The sequence below is a fragment of the Trichosurus vulpecula genome, chromosome 4 (genome assembly GCF_011100635.1).
Source record: "Trichosurus vulpecula isolate mTriVul1 chromosome 4, mTriVul1.pri, whole genome shotgun sequence".
Lineage (NCBI taxonomy): Eukaryota > Metazoa > Chordata > Mammalia > Diprotodontia > Phalangeridae > Trichosurus > Trichosurus vulpecula.
Window position 1 is genome coordinate 410213974 of NC_050576.1, and position 19188 is coordinate 410233161.

Consider the following 19188-nt stretch of genomic DNA (forward strand, 5'->3'; position numbering starts at 1 on the left):
TATGAACTGGTCCCAGGCCATGGAAGACCTCAAAAAGGATTTGGAAAAGCAAGTTAGAGAAGTAGAGGAAAAATTGGGAAGAGAAATGAGAAGGATTCAAGAAAACCATGACAATGACTTGCTAAAGGAGACCCAGAAAAATACTGAAAAATATACTGAAGAAAACAACACCTTAAAAAATAGACTAACTCAAATGGCAAAAGAGCTCCAAAAAGCCAATGAGGAGAAGAATGCCTTGAAAGGCAGAATTAGCCAAATGGAAAAGGAGGTCCAATGGACCACTGAAGAAAATACTACCTTAAAAATTAGATTGGAGCAAGTGGAAGCTAGTGACTTTATGAGAAATCAAGATATTATAAAACAGAACCAAAGGAATGAAAAAATGGAAGACAATGTGAAATATCTCCTTGGAAAAACCACTGACCTGGAAAATAGATCCAGGAGAGATAATTTAAAAATTATTGGACTACCTGAAAGCCATGATCAAAAAAAGAGCCTACATATGATCTTTCAAGAAATTATCAAGGAGAACTGCCCTGATATTCTAGAGCCACAGGGCAAAATAGAAATTGAAAGAATCCACCGATAGCCTCCTCAAATAGATCCCAAAAAGAAATCTCCTAGGAATATTGTCGCCAAATTCCAGAGCTCCCAGATCAAGGAGAAAATACTGCAAGCAGCCAGAAAGAAACAATTTGAGTACTGTGGAAACCCAATCAGAATAACCCCAGATCTGGCAGCTTCTACATTAAGAGATTGAAAGGCTTAGAATACGATATTCCGGAGGCCAGTGGAGCTTGGACTAAAACCTAGAATCACCTACCCAGCAAAATTGAGTATCATGCTCCAAGGCAAAATATGGATTTTCAATAAAATAGAGGACTTTCAAGCTTTCTCAGTGAAAAGACCAGAGCTGAATAGAAAATCTGACTTTCAAACACAAGAATCAAGAGAAGCATGAAAAGGTAAACAAGAAAGAGAAATCATAAGGGACTTACTAAAGTTGAACTGTTTTGTTTACATTCCTACATAGAAAGATAATGTGTATGATTCATGAGACCTCAATATCATAGTAGCTGAAAGGAATATGCATATATATATGTTTATGTATATATATATATATATATAAAAGTGAATGTGCATGTATGTATATATGTATGTGTGTGTATATATACATATATATATATATATATATATATATATATATACATATATATACAGAGAGAGAGAGAGAGAGAGAGAGAGAGCGAGCGGATACGGTGAGTTGAAGATGAAGGGAAGATATCTAAAAGAAATAAAATCAAAATAAGGGATTAGAGAGGAATATATTGAGAGAGGGAGATAGGGAGAGATAGAATGGGGTGGATTATCTTGCATAAAGGTGGCAAGAGGAAGCAGTTCTGGGGGAGGAGGGGAGAGGGCAGGTGAGGGGGGGAATGAATGAATCTTGCTCTCATCAAATTTGGCCTGAGGAGGGAAAACCATACATACTCAATTGGGTATCTTACCCCACAGGAAAGAAGAGGGAAGAAGATTAAAAAAAGGGGGGGATGACGGAGGGGAGGGCAGATGGGGGTGGAGGTAATCAAAAACAAACCCTTTGGAAAGGAGACAGGGTCAAGGGAGAAAATTCAATAAAGGGGGATGGGTTGGGAAGGAGCAAAATATAGTTAGTCTTTCACAACATGAGTATTGTGGAAAGGTTATACATAATGATACACATGTGGCCTATGTTGAATTGCTTGACTTCTGAGGGAGGGTGGGAAGGGAAGAGGGGAGAGAATTTGAAACTCAAAGTTTTAAAACAGATGTTCAAAAACAAAAAAAAAGTTTTTGCATGCAACTAGAAAATAAGATACACAGGCAATGGGGCATAGAAATTTATCTCGCCCTACAAGAAAGGAAAGGAAAAGGGGATGGGAGGGGAGTGGGGTGACAGAAGGGAGGGCTGAATGGGGAACAGGGCAACGAGAATATACATCATCTTGGAGTGGGGGGGAGGGTAGAAATGGGGAGAAAATTTGTAATTCAAACTCTTGTGAAAATCAATGCTGAAAACTAAATATGTTAAATAAATAAATTAAAATGTTGATTTACTAGAAAATTGCAGGCATTCAGTGAATGCTTATTGACTTTAGATTGACTGTAGGAATAGGATAAAAAGAGGAGAAAATGAAAGGAGAAAATGAACCTTTCTGAGCTTCAGTTTCTTTTCCCGTAAAATGGGGATAGCATTCACCTTACAGGGTTATTGTGAGGATCACTTGATATAACATACATAAAGCTCTTTTCAAACTTTAAATCCACATATGAGGGTTAGCTAATTATCTTATTATTCGTAAAGTGATTAAAAGAATCATTTATATTTATTTTGCCTGATCTTTACAATTTTTATTAAGTTAATCTTTTAAAAATTGCCTTAAGTGAAAAACTCACAGATTTCAAAGCAAGTCATGCTTTTAAATAGATATTAAAAAAAATAAAGTCACACAAATACATAGAGACATACAAATGACTTCAATAAAGGTGTAGCTATAAGTAGCTTATAGTATCAAATGGAACACTGAATGTAGATAGCAAAGCTCCAAACTGCGGTTGTACACTGATATATAATTCTTTAGAAAGGAAGCTAATATTTTCAGTCTTTGTCTACAGAGATTTAGAATAAGTCATTTATATATTAGCCCAAAACTATGGGTAAGGCAAAAACTGATACATCACTGGGGCACAGCCACATGGAAAATTAAAGCAATGATCCAGAAAAATTATTTTTTTAAAGTATCTTAAGTATTTTTCCTTAGGAAAAGTAGATTTTTAAATGAACTTCCTCTAGGCCAGTGGTCTCAACTTTTTTGATTATGTTCCACATAAGTAAGAAATTGTTAAACATACAGCCTCTCTCTGTCTCTCTCTCACTTTCTCTCTCCCTCTCTCTCTCTCTCTCTCTCTCTCTCTCTCTCTCTCTCTCTCTCTCTCCCCCTGCATATATGTATTCTTATACATATATGTATTTATAAATTCTTTATAGATAGTACTTATTAACATATTAAGCATAATACAAAATATACACAACAAAAGAATATTTAAATGGATAAAAAAGGTGAAATGCACACTATTTAAAAATTATTATTTTTTTTAGGAGGTAGCACGAGTCTTTTTTTTAAATTTATTTAATATATTTAGTTTTCAGCATTGATTTTCACAAAAGTTTGAATTACAAATTTTTTTCCCCATTTCTACCCTCCCACACTCCAAGATGGCATATATTCTGGTTGCCCCATTCCCCAGTCAGCCCTCCCATCTGTCACCCCACTCCCCTCCCATCCCCCTTTCCCTTCTTTTCTTGTAGGGCAAGATAAATTTCTATGCCCCATTGCCTGTGTATCTTATTTCCTAGTTGCATGAAAAAACTTTTTTTTTTGTTGTTGTTGTTTTTGAATGTCTGTTTTTAAAACTTTGAGTTCCAAATTCTCTCCCCTCTTCCCTCCCCACCCACCCTCCCTAAGAAGGCAAGCAATTCAACATAGGCCACATGCACACATTATGTAAAACCCTTCCACAATACTCATGTTGTGAAAGATTAACTATATTTTGCTCCTTCCTAACCTATCCCCCTTTATTGAATTTTCTCCCTTGACCCTGTCCCTTTTCAAAAGTGTTTGTTTTTGATTACCTCCTCCCCCCATCTGCCCTCCCTTCTATCATCCCCCCCTTTTTTATCTTCTTCCTCCTTCTTTCCTGTGGGGTAAGATACCCAATTGAATGTGTATGGTATTCCCTCCTCAGGTCAAATCCGATGAGAGCAAGATTTACTCATTCCCCCTCACCTGCCCCCTCTTCCCTTTCTACAGAACCACTTTTTCTTGCCACTTTTATGCAACATAATTTACCCCATTCTATCTCTCCCTTTCTCCCTCTCTCAATATATTCCTCTCTGATCCCTTAAATTGATTTTATTTTTTTAGATATCATCCCTTCATATTCAACTCACCCTGTGCCCTTTGCGTGTGTGTGTGTACATATATATATATACACATACATACCTACAAATATACATACGTAGACACACACATATGTATATATATGTATACACACACACACACACACATATATATATATATATATATATATATATATATATATATGCATATTCCTTTCAGCTACTATGATATTGAGATCTCATGGATCATACACATCATCTTTCTATGTAGACATGTAAACAAAAAAGTTCAACTTTAGTAAGTCCCTTGCAATTTCTTTTTCTTGTTCTTTTTCTTGATTACCTTTTCATGCTTCTCTTGATTGTTGTGTTTGAAAGTCCAATTTTCTATTCAGCTCTGGTCTTTTCACTGAGAAAGCTTGAAAGTTCTCTATTTTATTGAAAATCCATATTTTGCCTTGGAGCATGACACTCAGTTTTGCTGGGTAGGTGTAAAAATTACTAGTAAAAAGAATCTTCTTGCTTTCAATAAAATATTTTTGCTATTTTAGTGAAAGAAAAATTATGTTATTGATATTATTTTAATGAAAACAATGTGATTGACTATGCTTCATAAAAATCCCTATGTATCCTAAGGCTCAAGGCAGGACTGTAAATAATAATTATTAGTAATTATTTCAGTTAATTTGATCAATGTAGCTAACTGAACATGTGAATTTCTTTTTTTAAGGATCTTTGCTATTAAAACACATGCAATAATCAAATAATCAGTCATGACAATCAATCTAACAAGTTGGTTTTTTTTTAATTTTGTTTTTGCTTTAGCATCAAGCACTGTGTATACTCAGAACATACTCTGAGGACACAGTTACAAAAAACAAAACAATCTCTACTCACAGAAAGTTTACTCTAATGGGAAAAGAATATAAGAGCTTTTCAGCTGGAGTTATATTTTTCTATGTAAGTCACTATAAAAGTGTGAAAACAATAGACAATTTGAATTTGTCTTAAATTTCAACTGAGTAGATAGTTCTCAATACAAATATATTCCTGTTTCTTTTCATGGATCTGTCCAAAGAACAGTATTACAGTCTGATTGATTATTCATGTTTTAATATTTTAATTGTGGTTTTTTGTATAACTCTGAAGCCTATTTATACAGACCACAGAAAAGGAATAATGTATAATTGTTTGAAAATGTAAGTTGCAGCCAGGTTGTAAAGGACTTTAAATCTCAAATGGATGATGTTGCATTTAATACAAGAGCCAATGGAGTTTATTAAGTGGGTGGAAAATCACTTTAGCAAGTCACTGAAGAAGAATGGGGGAGAGGAGTGGGGAAAGATGATATGGGAAGAACAGTTAGGAGGCTTTTTTTTGTTGTTTTTGCAGTATTCCAGGTTATAGGTGGCTTTGTAAGTGGAAAGCAGGGGACATATTCAAGAGATGTGGAGATGGAAACAGATCTGACAAAAGTTTGCACAGGCAGAATAAGTGAAAATAAAGACTTAAACATTGAGTAAGACTGGGTGGCGGCAGGGATAAAAGGATGATATGACTCTTAGCAGAAGTAGGGAAGTTCATGAGGGAGAAGAGCTTTGTGGGTAACAACACTGTGAAGAAATCTTCAATACAGATAAAAAATATTTGCCCATCAATTGGAGAATGGCTGAACAAATTGCTGTATATGAATGTAATGGAATATTGTGCTAGAAGAAATGATTAGCAGGCAGATTTCAGAAAAACCTGGCAAGACTTACATGAACTGATGTTGAATAGAGTGAGCCAAACCAAAGGGCATTCCTAGCCCTGTGAAGGAGTAGAGTAGGAGATAATAAGACAAAGGTGACTGAATTGGCCCTATGAATGACTATCAAGGAGAAATGTAACCCATCTTCTTACCTTGATTAGTTGGTCACACACCTCTTCTGGTCATGCCTGAACCCCACAGGGGGCCAAAGCCCCAGTTTAAAGATGGATCACTATTCCAGGATTATGACATGAGGAGAAAGTGAAACCCTGGACCATTTTATTCTAGTTAAGACAGAAACTTCAAGAAAGGACAATTAAGGATGAATCAGATAATTCCTCTCTAGCATACTAACAGTATTGTGGAATGCACAATTTACTTTGAGATGCCTTTTAAAAATATAACAATTGCTACATTTTTAATTGGTTGATTTCTACAATGAAGCAGTGAATGTTGTTAAAAACTTTTTAGACTCAAATGAAAAGAATAGCCTTCAATGCTATTTTTAAAACACAGCCCCCAGCTCAAAAGACCAAGGACAGGCAATTAACCTCAGCCCAAAATGCATGACAGTAACTTGAAACCCAGATATGTCACATATTTATCTGGGACTAAAGTAGGCATATACACACAAGAAATAATATTAGATATTTCTTTTGTCAAGTATACTTAAATGTTAATCATCTTAAGAGAAGCAAGCTATTTCTTTTCTTTAACATGTGCATTTCCTACTTTGTTATAGAAAATGCTTGTCTAATAGTGTGAAATTGTAAACACAATTCCAATGTCAACATTCTTTTTATAATCACTGACAGAGACATACCCCATATTTTCTTTTATAATCTGTCTTCCTAACTCTGCCAACCATTTAATTCAAATATTACCAGTTACATTAAACCCTAGTACCTATATTATTATTATTTTTAAACTCTGGTTGCATAAACAGATAAATCTTGTGACCTCACATCTGAATACATATCTGAATCCAATAGGAAGACATCCTAGTCTTTTGACTGCAGACCTTTCAGCAAATTACAAACGGAAGATATTTTAGTTACCCTTGTCGATCATATTTTTATGTGTGCATACATAGAAGCATAAGCATATGTGTGTTATACATACATATATGTAGATAGACACAGAGAGAGAGAGACAGAGAGAGAAAGACATAGAGAGACAGAAAGACAGAGAGACAGAGAGATAGAAAGAGACAAAGAGACCAAGACAGAAAGAGAGCAAACAATGCAAGATGTTCAATAAATACTGTTTAAAGGTGAGTGAGGTTGTGTAAGAAAAATAAAGATTTGACACAAAGCACCATTGTCAAAAACAATATTTAAATAATATTGTCAAAGTTCACTTGATGACTGAGTCATAAGCCTTTCCTCAGAGATAATAAGATTATATGTCTATATTATCGCTTTAAATGACCTGAAAGTAAAAATACAGAATAGTCAGGCATTTGATGATCTTTTAGATGCCAAAAGCATTAAATTTCATGTTTCATTAAAACCTAGGTAGTTTATTTTATTAAAATTTAGATTCACTAAATTAATGACTCTCTAGGCTCCTCTCCTGATTCTCTGGTCTTTTTTCTCCCATGCTACAGTAGCCTCCTCACCTTGAAAGTTTACCCCTATCTCTGGATTTCTCACTCTCTAAGTACACTCTGCCCAAGAGGCTTTTCCTCTGACTGTTGTTTCCCAGAACCTCCATTTAAAAAGTGTCCAGCACAGTCATGTCTTCATTCTTCAAATAAATCCAATAATGGATTTATGGCTGTGACAAGATGACATCTGTTTAAAAAATCATTTGCTTAAATCAAAGTATAATGGAATTATACAATAACAAAAGAAAAAGCTATTATTAAGAGTGAAAAAAATTCAGATTGTACTATTATTTTATACTATCAGCGTATCCACACTTCTTTTGTAGTAACAACTTTGGTAAAATAATGAACAAAATTATTTCATTTATAAGGTTATTCTGTGTTTGCTACTTATTGTTTCAATTTACTGAAGAGCACTAAAGTGTGTAGGATCATGAAACTATCTCAATTTTAGAAAAACTAGGATTTCAAAAAAGTTTTTAAGTTTAAATGAGATTTTAGGAAAATACATAAGAAATTTATTCATAGACTTAAAAATACATTTTAAAAACACATTAATTGCCTTTGGCATAGCAGACCATATTATTGCATCAGTGATCTGCACATTTAACTATGCAAACATTTCAAGGATCTGTACTTTCTTTAACTTCGGGGAACTCCTACTATTGGAATCCCCCTACACACACACACACACACACACACACACACACCACACACCACACACCACACACCTAGGCAGATAAGCAGTATTTGTGACTTATCCCTAGGAGGTTGTCTAAGGTTCAGAGGGATTACCAAACCCAAAATTAGATCCACTATGCCAGGTGTTTGCGCTAACACTGAAATGAAGACTTCCAAGCTTCAGAATACATGCAAAGTCCAGTACCGACAATAACCTACAAGATAATAATATGTATTTTCAATGAATTCTTATAGATTTATATTTACTTACCCTTGAAAATATATGATAATATAATTTACTGTGCTCTATAATAGAGCTATTTCCTACTATGGATCATGGCGGGGTGGGGGATAAGCAATAGGGAGAGTACATTGATCATTTCACTAGATAAATATTCCTTGATAAATATATCTATAGTAAAAGCCAAAATAAAAACAATAGGCTGGGGAATCGGATTTTGGTCAATGACACTGATCCACAAACTACATGAAAAATATGGCATATGGTATTCATTGCCAAATTCATATCCTTTTATTGTTATTCTAATTTCCTTTAACATACTGAATTAATAGGAAAACTATTCAGATCATGTTTGATATTGTCTGCAAATCAGGTAAGACTGAAAAGGAAGCTGAAAAATCTAAAAGATGAATTTGTGATTCAAATCTATCCATACCTACTTTGTTATGTAGTTAAGCCATGTGATGATAATTATAATAATTTTGACATTGAAAGCTGCCCAGCATAAAATTAGCTATAGATAGATAAATAGATAGATAGATAGATAGATAGATAGTTATAGGCAAATGCATGGATCATATGATTTCAGCTGAATAAGCTATTAAATGTATTGAGACAGATCCCCAATGGCAAAGTCAAGCATTCTAATTTTTTCCTATAATATTACTAATATGGAGAAGAATGCTAAAAGAAATCAGTCCTAGGTATTTCTTAAATCAAAGTCCTAATGAATAAAATATGAATTTTTTATTTTTGCCTTATGATATCAAAGTAATACTATTTTTCAACAATTGCAGCTATATAAGTAATTTAATTTAACAAATAATATCAAACATTTAATATCAAATATAAACACTAGCATTGACTGAAATATTCTAGGGACACAACTCCTGTACTCTACTACCCACCAGGTAGTAGATAGTCACTCAATGCAAATCAAAGCCAATCCAATGTTACTACCAATCCCCATGGGAACTTTGATCTGCTCTGTTTCTGATCTGGGCTAATTTGTTCCTCTTTAGGCAGCCTTGTGGGTCCTGCTAAGGGAAGGGGGAGTGATGGCATCATATTGCTGCTAGACTTAGTGAAGATAACTTATTGACATAGCCCACTATAGCTCAGAACTGAGCTCAAGCCTCCCAGCAGCAGTAATTATAACATGCCCAGCACAAAAGAGAGTATAGATAGAAAAATCCAATTCTGCTACAGCTTCATGTACCAGCATCAAGTGGTTTGTATTAAAGCAATCCTCTTTCAATGAGAAGTTTCCACAGAGATTCTAGGAAGAATATGAATGATTGATGCTTATAAAGTATTTTAAGATTTGCAGAGCATTTTACATATATTAGCTTACATGTGGTTCATAATAATTGAAATAGACACTATAGGTATTATTATCTTCATTTAACAAATGAGCAAATTAAAGTACAGAAGATTAAATGAGTCACATAGTCACACAGCTGGTAAGTTTTTGAGGCAGGGTTAAAAAACGGGTCTTTCCTGTTTTCAAGTTCAACAATCATTTTACTATACCACTAAAACGAAGGAAATGGGAAAAAAATCAACAGAAATTATTAAAAATAGAGAGAAAGTACCTTTCTACCCTTAGGTGGAAAGGGAAAAGCCCAAGTTAGTTATGTCACTTGAAGCTTTCTAACTATGTTTCTTTTCGGAAAAATCAATTTTGCTTTATTTTTGGTTTCAAATTATTTACTTACAACCTCAGCCTCACCTATTCACCAAGACATTAAGAAAAATAAAATGCTAATCTGTATAGTTAAGCAAAATAAATTCTGACATGTAAATATATATATATTTTATATACACATATATGTGTATACCTACACACATATATACTTCAATTTACATTCTGGGCCCATCACCTCTTTATATGCGGAGGTGTAAGCATATTTCTAAACCTGACATTTTATACATGATGTATAGATAAACGCTAAATGAAAAGCAATGACAAAGGTCTTTCAAAGGGCCCCACTGATGAGGATAGATAAAAGGAAAGTATTATGAATAGGAACTGGATAGTGAAAAGAAGAAATAGATATTGGGAGTGAGGAAGGAATAAAATGAGCATTATAGCAATAGTAATTACCAAGAGGCAAAAGAATATGATTTTCATTTATTTTAATAAATGTTGCTGCTGAGGATAATGAAAATGATATTTTTAAAGTGTCTGGTAATTTAAAAATATATGGTATTTGAAGATGAAACAATTATTTAATAAATAGCTCATCTTGTCTTTTTTGTGTTTCTACAATATCTAATCCAATGCCTCCACCCTACACTGTCTGGTGCTAGGTACTACAGCTGACCAACCTTACCACTGATGAAAGCCCCGCCTACCCGAGCCTCCAGAGCTTATTCTTCCAAAGCTCTCAAAAGCTGTTGAAATGTTGAGAGCTCAGGATTGAAGCAAGAATTCAGGGTCTTGATAACAAGAAGAGAGAGGTAAGAAGATCATGGAGCAGCTAGGTAGTACAGTAGACAGAATGCTGGACCTGGAGTTAGAAACTCATCTTCATGAATTCAAATCTGGCCTCAGACACATGTTAGCTTTGTGACCCAGGTCAAGTCACTTAACCCTGTTTGCCCCAATTTTCTCATCTATAAAATGAGCTGGAGAAGGAAACGGCAAACCATTCCAGTATCTTTGGTAAGAAAACCGTAAATCGGGTCACAAAGAATCAGACATGACTGAACTGACTCAACAAAAATGAGATGCTATGAGAAACAGCAAAATCTAAAACAAAGTCTCTTACTCCAAGAAGGTTACATTATAGTTGTAGAGATAGGAAACCCCATAAAGAGTCCTGGAATTAAAGTCTAGAAAGATCTATATTAAAATTCCATCCCTACTAGGCCTCCCTCTGCAATCCATTAAATGAAGACGTTAGGTAAGATTACCCCTTTGATTACTTCTAAATTAAAATACTATGATGTTATGATCCAGTTGGCACAATAAAAAGTACTAGATTTGGAATCAGATGACCTGTGTCCAAATTCTAGCTCTTTTGCCTTCCCTATGTAATCTTTGATATGTCATTTAACTTTCCATTTAACCTTCCTCATCTTGGAAATTTGGGCTTGAATTAGATGGCCACTAAGATGCACTCTAGTCCTAAACCTATGATTCTGTCTAGTATCAATGACTACCAATTGACACCTTAGTGTAGCTTCCACTAGTGCCATGTTCAACCTTCTAGCTGGGGTATTTGAGCATCAATTAAAACTTCACTATGTGTATACTTCCATCACTAATTTTAAACTTTTAGGACACTTAGTCATTTTTATTTCATTTCTATTGGATTGCCCTTCCACAATATGGATGACAAGCTTGTGCAGTTTGAAGATTATAGCTTTAGCCATATTCTAATTATATGAGTACAAACAAAGCCTGAGTTTCTTTATTTTATTTTTAGGTAGAAAAATGTGCATTGTCACTCCCTCATAACTCTGAAGTGATAGGAGTAATATAACTCTAGCTTTCAGGAACAATAAATATAACTTTAAGGCTATGATTAAATGTTTCAAATTCCCCCAAAGAGAAAATTATAGACAACAGTGACTAGAAGAACAGAAAAAAGAAAAAGCTTTACAGTAATTTTGGCACCTACAAGCTCTTATTTCATCTTATTCACATACATAGGTCATTGGTTAGTTTTGTTGGTTGTAGCACCCTACAGATGAGGGTGAATTTGTAGGTTTGTTTCCCACAGAGATCAATGCATGCAGTTTGGTCAGAGGGGAAGCTAAGCAAGAAACAGTGATTAGAATGGTGCAAATAACTTTATCCAGAACAAGTCATAGCTTCATTAAAAGAAAGCCTGGATCTTGCTAGGTAGAGTTTATCTAAATTGCAGCAAAACCTTTGACTAAGTCGTAATATTCTGGTGGGTGACATGGAGAACTGTGGGCTAGGAAGGGGTCTGTGAATAGCTGAATGTTCAGAGTCGAGAGTGGCTACTGATGTGTCAGTGTCAAATTAGGACTTAGAGTGGAGTGATCCACTATGCTTGGTCTTACAATATTTAATATTCCTAGCAATCATTTGGATAAAGGTAAGGATATGTTTGTGAAATTTCAATATGACAGAAAGCTAGAAGGAGATAAATAACATTGGATTACAGAATCAGTATCCAACCAGATCTCTACAAGCTAAAGCATTAGACCAATTCTAATAAAATTAAATTTAACAAGGCTAGAAATAATTTCTTAGAGTTAGTTAAAAACAAAAGCTAAAAACACAAGTTCTACCACTATATTAAGGGGGAGGTATGTGTAGAGAGAAGTTCATTTGAAAAGATTTATTATTATCTCAGAATGAGTCAACAGAACAGCCAAAATAAGTGAATAGAATAATGTTGTTTGGTCATTATTCAGTTATGTCTGAATCTTCATGACTTCATTTAGGGTTTTCTGGGCAAAGATACTAGAGTGGCTTGCCATTTCCTTCTCCAGTGCATTTTACAGATGAGTAAACAGTCAAACAGTGTTAAGTGACTTGCTCAGGGTCATACAGCTAGTAAGTCTCTGAAGCCAAATTTGAATTAGGAAGACTCTGACTCCAGGCCCAGTACTCTATCCACTGATCCACCTAGCTAACAGCTAAAATCTCGTCATAACGTATATAAGAGAGGTATCATGCTACTATATAGAAACCAAATCTAGAATACTGTGAAAAAGTGTTATGCACCATATAAGCTAGAAGGTGAACAGAAGAGAGTAACCAGGAGACATAAGAACTTTGAGATCATGTAAGGTAAGGATTATTTGAAAGAAGTAGGGATGTTTTATCTAGAGAGAAAGTTTTCAAGAATGTGAAGATTGCCTTCAAATATCTGAAAGTTTGTTATATGGAAGAAAGAGTAGATCTATTCTCCTTAGCTCCAGAGGGTAGAAATGACCTCAGTTGGTTGAGAACGCAAAGATACAGATTTCAACTTGTTACAAAGAAAAAAAATCAAACTATCTAAAAGTGCAATGTTCTGCCTCTAGAGTTTGGGAGAGACCCTCTAATTGGAGGTCTTTAAACATAGCCACTTTGTATAACTGTGGGGAGATTATTAGTTTCAGGTATGGGTTAGATTAGATGACTTCTGAAGTCTTTTGCAACTCTCAGATTCTTTGACTCTGTGACTCTAGACTATCAAAACAAAAAAAAAAATCCTCAAAGCATATGCCCTAGGAATGACAAATTAGTAGTGTACTCTTTTTTATGCAAAAGACAACGCATCACATAGTGATATCTTCAGGAAACCTTAAATAGTTCGTGATTCTAACCTTTCAGTAGATTTGGTTAAAGAGATAACTAAAAAAAGTTATACTACAGAGCAAATTATTAACACATTAAGTAAAACATTTTTAAATTTCAGCTGGTGTGGTGTGGATAATAATGATGCTTGCAAAAGAAAGAAAAGGATAAAAATGGAGAAGGGAAAGTTAATTTCAAAATTTAAAGATATAGGTAACAGAGGTCAAAATAAAGTTGAAACTAATATAATTAAAAGGGTCTCTTTAAGAAATGATGGATGAGAAAGTGTGATAACCTTGAATTGTTCATATTTGCATAGAAAAGGTCACAAGATATCTTCGGATAGGTAACATGAAAATATCCCTAAAGGGAGAGGATACAAGGAATATTAAACAAGAGACACATTTTGAGGCAGGATAATGTCCCTTAAGAAAATGGCACTTGATGTCTGGCAGAGCACTATTATCCATGTATTCCAGAGTCAAAATATTCCTTGATCACTTTTTTTTAGAAATTCAGTATATTATATCTTTAGTACTTCATCCAGAGCAACATTCATCAGTGCTATCATTCTTCTAATTGCCTTAAATCTTCTCATGCCCCCATTCAATCTCAAAAGTATTATGAGCCCATTGTAATTAATGATGATGATGATGGCTACTATTTATATAGAGCCTTAAAGAACGTTTTGATCTTTTGCAGAAAGTTTGTAGAATGCAGAAAGGAAAACAATTAAATTGCAGGCCTCATCACTACATAATTTCCACATTAAAACTCAGTATACTTTTGAAATACAACAAATCCAAGAAAGAACATAATCATGTTCAACATGCACAATTCTATTGTTTGTATCAATTCCCCAAAACATTCCAAAAGTATGGCTCTTTTTAAAAAGCCTCTGAATGACATAAAAAGGAGTTTACCAATTTTGGAAATAAATGATTGAAAGAACATTAAAAACACCATCTTGATTATTAATGATAATCTGCCCAGATCACAACATTGTCTATTTGACCATAGAATATACACCACTAGTTCTTTTTCTTACTTTTACTGATAATAATCTGCTATATGGTATATGTTATGAGCATAAGTCAAATTGTATGTTGCATTTAATTTAAGAGCATCTGCTTAGTTATATCAAACAACAACAGATGTTGCTAAATCAAATAACTATCAATCTTAGACTCATATAATGTCATGGTTGGGTATCCAGTTTCAAAGTACAGCATCAAAGGATGAGGACTATATATCACATAGATTGCAATTCTAGCATTCAGTAAAACTTAATAAACCAAAATGTAACTACCTGGAAAGCACAATTAAACAAAATTCGGGGGCCCAATTTTTGTAAACTTCTTTAAATGGCAACAAAAAAATAATCAGAACAAAAATCTAATCATTGGATCATAGCACTTCTGAATTTGAATGGAAGCACAGAGGGATTAAAGATATGACAGCATTGCAGAAAATATTTTTAAGTAATTAAGAATTATCAGAAAATATTTTGGTTCTGAAGAAATGCCCCTTATGCATAGGGATGCTATATCAGACATCATACATATTGGTTTTTATAAGGAGACATTATCCTGTATCAGAATTATCCTATTTTAAGTCCTTGGTATTTTCTTCCTTTCATGATATTTCCAGGTTATTGACCATAGAACATCCTGTGATTTTTATGAAAATATTAAACATTCATATCAAATTATATCTAATTATTACATTTTTATTCACGTCGATCACAATTCAGTATAATCTAAAACTTATTACAGCTTCTGTACAACACAATAAGAATCAATGTTCAAAATGATTGGTCTGAAGTATTGCAAAAATAATCAATTCAAAAAACATTTATTAAGTATCTATTATGGGCAAGCCACCATGCTACATCCTGGAGATACAAAGAAAAATAGCCCCTGCCATCTACATGATTATAATAATATATATTCATTAGTCTTTATTTCAGCAGAAAATTACTATAATACATTTTAGGAAGCATTAACTTTTTAAACAAAAAGAGCTAATATAAAATTTTTTTTTCTGGCTAAACTACAGTTAACTAGAGAATTTAACTGAAAATGGACAACTGGGAAAACGAAAACTATGCTTTGAATCTAGAGAACAGTATAAAATACTATATTTTTGGGCCCTGGAGTTATTTATCCAAAATGGCTGATAGTGAAATTTCCTATTTTTCCTAATTTACATTATTCACTACACACACACACACACACACACACATACACACACAGGAATTTTTTTTTTCATATTTCCATATCATGATTTTTCATAGTAGCAGAAATTACTATTTTTGATCATATCTATAAATTTGAAATGTTCATGTAATTTAAATGTACAGTTCATCAAACCAACTTATTAGAGCAATATCCTAATTAGAAAGGTCCCAGCTCTTTCTAATAAGAAACATTTACAGCTAAAGTAGTGAAGGATTATTTTCATCAGTTACCAACCCATTTTAAATCAAAATGCTTCTTCAAAGAGGGAGTTCCAATGAAAAATAATAAAGACACTCACAAAAACCTTGTCATGTGTCCCCCAATAAACAATTAACTCAAGAATTAGACTACAATCTTCATAGTTATATTATAAAAATATTAATTTGAAGACTTTAAAATTTGAAATCACTTTATCATGGGCAGTATTATGGTTTCTTTAGTAATCAAGAATTTTTTTTTTAAAAAGAGCTTCCAAATTTAGAGTCTGTGTTTTTTGGAAGAAGGGATTATGCTGTTTATTTGGAGTAAGGAGTACAGTGAAATCAACATACCATTTTTGACACATTATTGCTCAATCAAAGGAAACGCAGTTTACTTTCATAATTCTAACGCTGAGAGAAAAAGATTGTTTTGAAACTTCTACTTACAGAGTTTTATCATAGTTTTCTAGCAAAATAAGCCCTCCCCTTTTCTGTCTCTGCAAGGCATAATAAAGTATAACCAAAACTATACAAAAGGCAAACTTTTCTGTTTCTTGCTCTTCTCTGGAAATCTAAATTTGCCATTATGGCCCTGCTAAAAGCATTACAGATTTATGAGCATGCTGACCTCCAATCCTCAGGTCATGACATGGGATTTTAATGGTCAGTGAAATGTGCAGTGAATATTCAAATTATTCCACAATATTCCAAATTTCCTTTATACTATTTAAAAATAGTCCTCTATATAATTCATTAATTTATTTAAATATTCACATATTAACATTTTAACAATAAAAATATTAAATTACATTGAATCTATATATTTACACAGACCACATATTTTAAAATTACATTCTGTTTTTTAGCATTTAATGCCCATAGGACATTGCTTGCCTCTTACATATTTTTATTTTTAGAGAAACAGAAACTAATAGCTTGAAGAGCATAGCATTTTCTTTTAGAAAAATGCTTAAACTATTTTTAAGTTAAGCTCTTTATATCCACATTAATAACATTTATTTAAATTGATAAATACCACCAATCAATATTTAGTCAGCATTTATTCTTAGTTAAATATATTTTATTAGTAAAAACTCTCCACAAAAATTGAATTCATTTTAATAGTTATAATGAATTTGTTTTCATTTCAATTCATGTTTATACAGGATATCAATTATGAAATTCAAATACTCATATGAAAGGGAATTGATTTTTCAAAAGTCTTGATGTTCTCGAAAAATGTATATTTTTAAAATACATTTATTGACTCAAAACATTAGAATAAAACAATAATGTTAAACTCAGGCAAAAGAATAGATTATCTTAGACATCTACAAGTGGTTTCTACCTTTTGTTTTGAAGATTCTTGAATTTTACTACGTGTTTTCATTTACTTTTTGTTTCTCACATTCTCCACATTCTCATGGGATATAATAATGTCTTAAATTACTTTACCTTGATGCAATCTGATTACACTGAGGAATAATTAATTTGCTTACCTGAAATCAAGAAAAGAAAAACAAAGAATACTATTAGTTTCCACATGAAATAACTCAGAGATCTGCCCTGAACAATGGAAATTATAAAAGATAAGGACCCAAAACTCCACTCCAACTCTACTCCATTCCACTCCAATTTGCATTTCCTTTTAACCCAGTAGAAAGGTTTGTGTGACAAACCTGAGAGTTTTTTATTTTTTTTTTAGTACTGGATAATCAATATCCTCACAAGAACACTTTCCAAATGCAATGATTCTATCTCTAAATAAAAACACATTTTTTTCATTCTTTCAATTCAACAAATGCATAGTAAGTACTTACTACATATAGAACACTCTTCGAGGTACTAAAATAAGATACAAAGATGAGATAAAGCAAGATGACAGCACCTCATGGACCTTACACTCTCGTAAGCTCTAAAGACATATATTCAGGTATCTATAAAGCAGGAGTGGCTGAGTGTGGAACTACATGGTAGGCCCATGAAAGAGGTACAAAATGAAATAGGTTGAAATGTTGCCTTGGAGGTGGTTAGTGACAAAAGGGATTTGGATTCTGAAAAATGTTAAGAGAGTCCCCAGAAAAAGAAGAGAGGGAGAACATTACAGAATAGGGAACAGTGTAGGGAAAGTTATCAAATTGGGCTGAATCACAGAGTTTAGAGAGCTGAATAATGAGATAATATTAATATAAATGAGAAGAATAGTAGTACCAAATTTAAAGCATTTACTCGACTTTTTTCCTGCTTAAACAGTGTGTGACCAATCAAGTTAGTAACACCAATAAAGAATATTACAAATACAGTTATTCTATATAGTTTCAAGCCTTCCCCTGGTAATCCGAAAAGCATAAGAAATATAAGCCCCAATAGTTTACAAAGATCAGGTACAAACAGGGAGAAGGAAGGAAGGAAGAAAGAAAAGGAGAGAGGAGAGAGAAAAAAAGAAGGAAAAAAAGGAAGGAAGGAAGAAAAGAAAGAAAGAAGAGAGGAAAAAAGGAAGAGAGGGAGGATCATAATCAAAAAATCAACTACATAGGGACTCTAAATCAACAACTGCATATACTGCTACATTTTTATACCTATCTCTTGCTTTAGATTGTACAAAGTATTTTACAATATATTATCTTAACTTATTTATATTTTTGTACCTACTGATGGTAATGGAAGAGAACGTTCTAGAGACAGCTGGTTAATTCACATGCTAACCACATAACCACATTCCAAGAGAAGAAGTATGTAAAAATTCTCTATCCTATCTTGTCACCAGTAGAAATGACAGTTTTTTTCTAAAGATTTTAAATTTGTCAATGATTTTAGCATAATTAAGAACAAATAGCAAAAAAAAAATCTTGAAAATGGAGTTTATTTCAAATCAAAGACTAAATTTCCATAGGTTCTCAGGCTTCTAACCTCAAAAATGATGCAATGATCTTTTCAAAGAAACTTTAAAATTTTTCTTTGAAATGACACAAAAATCCCCCCCAAAAACTAAAAATAGGACTTGAGAGAGAAATTTAGAACCAGTTTCAAAAATTTGTGAAAAATATTCCAGCTTTTTAACAGAACTGTGATTTCAATAGTGCATGGAAATCCCAGTAAAGAAACTTAATTATTGCCAATGCAGATAGTTAATAGTTCTGAATTGACATGCCTTAGAAATTTCCTTGGGACACGGAGTGTGTAGCTGCCCAGAGTCACACATGTATAAATCAGAAACAAAGACAGGTCTTCAATTTGGATCTTCTTCACTTGGATGTAAAA